This window comes from Egretta garzetta, unplaced genomic scaffold (assembly GCF_000687185.1).
Source record: "Egretta garzetta isolate BGI_Z169 unplaced genomic scaffold, ASM68718v1 scaffold828, whole genome shotgun sequence".
Lineage (NCBI taxonomy): Eukaryota > Metazoa > Chordata > Aves > Pelecaniformes > Ardeidae > Egretta > Egretta garzetta.
The window spans coordinates 691722-697999 of record NW_009260636.1 but is presented as its reverse complement, the minus strand read 5'-3'; the positions used below and the strand labels follow the sequence as shown (position 1 = coordinate 697999).

Below are 6278 nucleotides of genomic sequence, written 5' to 3'. Positions count from 1 at the left end.
ATATTCACAATATAAAGCTTCATTTTATTCCAAAGTGCTACAGAAATGTGATATATATAGATATATCATAGGTATGTGATAGACCAACCTCAGGATTCAGCATGGCCAGCGTGCAGATGTGCACTGTAACACATCAATGAGAACTGAAAATTATCCACCCTCCCTGTCACAAAGAGTTAACTATTTTTTTTGTTTTCTGCTACATGGGGTGCCAAAAATAAAGATTGATGGGAATGGGTGAAAATGAGATCTGCTCTAGCTCACCTAGAAGCTACAGGAACCACGTGGAATCACTCAGTAAAATTCTTTGATGTGGGTCACGCAGTTTTTCAAACATGAAGCTCATTGTCATCCACATTCTGTGATGCTGAGTTATTTGACATTTGACCCAATATTTGCCTAACACTTGCCCTAAATACGCCGCAGGACTGTTGCTTTGGCACCACCTACCAAAATCAGATCCTGCTTCTAACAAATAATCATTTAAAAAACAGGCTATTCCTGCCACAGAAAGAAGATCTGTTAAAAAGTTGACTCATGGAGGAGGCTCAGTCCCTCTCCTACCCTGGTTTTACACCCACGGAGCTCCACTCGTTTCGGCAGGGGTGACTCCTACCTTGACTTCAGTTTGGGTGAACCAGAGTCAGGCCCTGCCCTTGCAGAAAACGGGCTACTCGCTGCTCCCTCTGCTGGCCCCGCAGCACCGCCGGCGTGCGCGGGTGCCCGGGCAGCGCAGCCGGCAGCCACGCAGCCCATTGCCAGTCCTACCACAGCTAAACACCTGGCAGGTGGAACCAGGCATACGTGGGGAGAAAAATAATAATAAATAAATAAAAAAAATTAAAAAAAACCCCTAAAATCGGTGATATTTTAAAATACTAAAGAACATATTACAAAAGGTGAGGAGAGTTATTTCAAAAACCAGAGTACTTAAGAATGCAGAATTACTTGAATAAAAAGCAGATGTTTTTTTTAAAAAAAAATAATAATAATTTCAAGATTTTGGAGGGCAGACAGCAAAAGTCACAGAAGTTGGTAACAGGCTATTAAACTCCACCTTACATGAGGGATCTAAGACCAAGTCATCAGAGAAAAGTTGCTCCTGTCCACTGGCTGTCATGTCATATCTGCCCCAAATTTAGGTTTCATGACAGCAAATGTTTATAAAAGCCATAAACAATTAAAAAACCCTAAAATCAGCTCTATACAAAAGTATCTCTGGTAAATTCACGTCTGCAGAAACCTGACAGAAGTCTGAACAGTCAATACACCGATATTACAGCCCTCTTCAGGAATATTATATCTGATTCATCTGAATTTTACAGAAGTACTCTTATTTGGCACCAGAATTATTCCACCAGTTTTGATCCTAAGACAGTCTCAATGGATCTTAAAGAGAAGCCATAGGCAGGTTTTATAATATAACAGGAATCTAACCTTTAATCACAGAGAATTTTCCATATATGTTAAATAGTAGCAAAACTTTTAAGAAAAAAATATGCCTTTCCTTACAGCGTTCATAGTGAAATAACATGGCTTCTTGTAATACCGAACAAGAACCAACATGTGACTGTGTAGAAATTGTTGCAATCGAAAGTAAAACTAGCCAATATTAATTGGCTTATCTGAGAAAAACGATAAAAGGAAATTCTCATGAAAACAATGTTTTGAATTATTTTTAGACTCTAATATCTTTGGGTGACACTAGACATAGCGATTGGGGAAAGAAAAAAAAAAAAAAAAGAGTATGGAACTCAGGAGAACTGAGCTCTTTCTGTGTTCTTGGGTTTGATTTCCAGCTCTCCCACAAATCTCCACTTGAACCTTCATACCAGGAGTTTATTGCCTTTGTCACTCATTTCTCCATTTTGGAATCAAAGTACCACCTTTACTATATTTTGTATTTTGGGACTGCTATAGATCTGCTATAACATACAGCTACAGCACAGAGTATAAGAACCCTCACAACAGCCCCCAGGATGGCGGTCTAACATGCTGCTTGAGTCTCTAGATGCTATCATGTAAGTGATACTAAAGCTAATTCTGTGCTTTGCTTTTTAATTTCATCATAATTAATCTTGGTGAAGTGCCCCATCTTAAGGAGCACTGACCTCCACAGACATGCTGACCATCTTCCACAAGAGTTGGGGGCACTCATCACTTCCCAGGAGAAACACAGTACCTTGTGTACAATCAGACACAATCTCTACAAGGTAAATTGAGATGGTTGGAAGAGATAATAGCTTATCTGTAAGGATTCCATTCATTCATCCACAAGCACACTCACATAGGTATATTCTATATGTCATATTAAACACAGATCCACATTGTTTAAGTGACATCTAAAAATCTGTTATCAGTACTTGCCTCAAACAATTCTACCATAGTTCACCATAGCAAATGAAAAATACTTGTTTTACCTCTTCAACAGCTGGTTAAAAAAAAAAAAAAAAAAAAAAAGCCATTTTCGCAGTTCAGCTGAACACTAAGTCTGCCCAGAGGTAAGTAACAGGACAGACATGAGCACAGGACACCAGCTTATTCAGAGTAGCAGCACACACAAACTCTGCTCCACACCCTCCACATGGGTGGAAAGGCTGCCCACAGTGAGAGACCTCACTGTTGGCTTTCACTCCAAAACTGAAGGACAGCAGTGAATTGAGACAAAAGCTTTCCAGTCATATTCTTTACACTTACATAGCACGTGAAACGAAAGCTCAGTGTGTATGTATGTACGCATCTATATTTAGCCATCTTGTAATACTGAAGTAGGACACTACCAATTTAAATTCCACTAGGGTTTTTGGCCATACGCACCCTATATGTTCTCATCTGCATAGCTGCAAAGCTTTGGTAATACCTGACTGTCAGCAGGGTTTACTGTAGGTAATACCACTTCCACAATATCGATACCTGACCCAACACAGAATCATGATACCACCCAGTACCACAAACCCACTAAGTATGTAGGACAAGAAGCAATTAAGATTTCAAAGGGCCTTGGGTGTAATATCGGGTATCTCTCTTCCATTTCTAACCCTCAACTTTCCATCTACTCTGATATTACTGAGGGCCAGAACACTAGTGCTTGCCTTTGCGGCACTTGCAGTTCAGGGTGGTGGTAGGAGAGTTGGAAATTCTCCTTCTTCTCCCATTCCTCTGGAAGAACAGGCTACCCAGACCAGCCCAACCCTCTCCCTCAGCCATTCCCAGACTCATAGACCTCCCATGCACAGGAGCTCTGCTCTGGTCTTGCTCTTTCACTGGGCAGGAAAGCAGCCAGCTGAGCTGTTTCCAGCCCCCCCCACCCCCATGGCTCCGTGCTGAAGTGCCATGCAAATACCACTGCCCAGCTCTGTAGAGAATCAGGTTTGACTACACTTGGCTGAACACAAGTCTAGTTTCATGAATCATCTAATAACTTTAGCACTCTGTACCTAGAAAATCACAGTATTAGCAACATGTCAGTATACTGCCCATGACTGGGGATTTGTTTTAAATCTATACCACTGTTCATGGGAGTCTTGACTGCTACACTGTAATGACTCACATAACAGCTCATATCCATTACAACGATGAAAACTTGGCTACACTTGAGCCATAATGCTTGGTTCTGATGATACGAATGTACCACTGAAAGATGAAGACCAGCCCATGTGAAAGTAAATGTCAGGAATACTGAGTGTAATTAGTAAAGGTCTGGTAATAATACTGACTGTATTGTCACCAGAGCAGTTACCATAAGTAAGTTTTGGCAATGCTTTACTTCTACCACATATCTATTGGACAGGCTACTGGACAGGATGGAGGACACTCAGAAATACTAACATGTATTAGAAGTATTAACATGAACACTGCTAGACCCTTGATCAAACAACTTTACTAGGGCAATCCATGGACATGTGTCTGAGTACAGTGGCAAAGGAAAACTGACATCTAAAGGGTGCACCAGCAACACCTATTGCTGTGATCTGATCTTTACAACTTTGGCTGTAACTATTCTTAAAACCAAACACTTCCACTTCAAACCAAATAAAAGCAACAGACCAGGACAATAAAAGCACCATGTTCTATTAAGAAGCAAGCAACAACTGACGCCAAGAAAAATGTTATAGTGCACTTGCATTTTACAAAAAAAACCCAGGAGACTGTTGGAGCATGATTGTTTTCTTCATTAGGTTTTGGTATTACCAAATATGAAACTCTCACTCACTGAACTGGGCCATGTGCTACCTAAACCCGCAAGGTACCAACACTGCAGAAGTAGGTTGTAACTATAAATACTCTATATAAATATAAATATAAATACTATATAAATATAAATTATTACTAAAAGATTTATTATACCATTGAACTGCTAGCAAGACAATAGTTTGACTCTACTTACTGACCGGCTGTTGAATTGGTTTACTGACCAAAACAAAAATCCTATATCCATGTATCTCCCAAGTTATGTAGAAGTCTTGAACTTCTGGATATGACTTATTGCTATAACGAGCCACCCCAAAAGCCCAGATGCCACCCAAGCAAGTATTCACACGCCCTGACGCTGATCCCATTGACTGCTGGACTGACAGCTTTTGGAGCTAAGGTCCCCTTCTGTATGTGCTACAGTGGCAGTCTTACTAGAAGTACTTCTAAACAGTTAAAAAAAGTAAAACATAATAGAACTAAGGTTTAGCCCTAATTTGATGTTGCAGAATTGCATTGTTTGCACATTTTGTATAACATAACCAATTCAACAGCCTCCTGGATAAAAATCAGCTACTCGCACATTAACCCAGCACAAGCGCTCTCTAGCTGCTGAGAACAGCTCTAAGCCATGACTAGGATGTCAAGCCCTAGGTGGAATTAAATGATGGAACATTTAGGTTAGATTTCCTCCAAATTTATTTTAGATGTCCTACAGCTGTCATCTCTATGCTTCTTAAGGGATCTTAAATCGCCACATCTTTGCCCCACAGTCATCTAATGTTTAACTGAGGAGTAAAGAGGTCAGCCTAAGGTAGCTTCCTAGGTTCAGCATCAGGCTTTACCACAGCGTCCAGCTCCAGAACATACGATATTTCTGTTGTCCATGTTGAAAATAAATGACACTCTTTTTCTCAAATTGTCAAAAGCTACCTTTAAATGGAGATCCAGTGTTTTCCATAGGCTTTATACTTTTAAATCGGAGAAGGGCAAAAATCGCATTTTTGGCTAGTGAGTCTATTCTGGATATGCACAGATGGAGTGAAATTATTTTGTGGTGTAACTGATAAGGGAAGTTAATCACTAGATAGAAATTGGTTGGAAAATAGATTTAAATGGCAGAGCAATATAACTTGCCTTATTTGGCTGCCACCGGCAATGCAACAAAAGTAGCACTCCTGAGATGCAGAAGAGATGTTTATAGTAGGGAAAACAACACAGAGACAGACATACTGAGGTCTCTTTATCTGATAACTTTGTGGTAATTGCCTTTCATGCCCTGTGGCATGTAGGATGCGCTAATTTGGCATTCAGTAAGTAAAGAAGCATAATGCAAACAAAGAAGAGTCGAACTCTATGATACTGCTTTACCTTGCTAAATTACCAAGGCACAGCAGTCTTTGCATCATCACAAAGTCTGAGGCAGACATTTCTTTGGGCCAACATCATCCCCTTGCTAGCATTTCCATCAGTGTAACCTGACTGATTACACCAGTTCTTTCTGATCCGCTCTGCTGTGAGTCCTGGTTCTATTTGCTGGCTGAGATTTTGCCCTTGGTTTGAACCCTGACTGAATGGTTACAGGCATTTCTTCCTCTTGTCCAGCTACCTGCTGACATCTCCTATACTGAAGGTAGGGAACCTTCAAAAACTGTTTCAACCAAAATCAACGTGAATTTTGCCTCTGATTTTACTGGGTTTAGAACTTGTCTCTATTGCCCCTTCCTCTCTCTTCACAAACTACTGCATAGAAGCAGTCATCAGTATTGCTGAGTGGAGCTCAGTTCCCAGACACCTTCTTCTGTTAAACAGGCTTTTTAAATATTCTTAATTTACATTTTGGGGTTTTCTCCTGTACTTTTTATACTGGTAGTGTCTCGCCTCTTAAAAACCACATACAGCTGTGAGTACGTGTGTTGCCTCTTTCTCATAACAGCAGACCCCAAAGACAGCAAACCTTTATTACTAACTGCGGGGAAGAATGCACAACACTATGCTCTACCTGACACAGCTGCAGCTCCTCCACATCTGCTTTACAGTCAGCATCCAGACTCATCACTTCACATAGTTTAATTGCGGGGAAAGAG

General features: G+C 40.6%; 1 protein-coding gene across 1 annotated transcript in view; it reads right to left on the bottom strand.

The window, feature by feature from the left end:
• The window catches only part of DPF3 (double PHD fingers 3), a 92230-nt gene that overhangs the window by 79950 nt on the left and 6002 nt on the right, over window positions 1–6278 (bottom strand). The window lies entirely within an intron of this gene.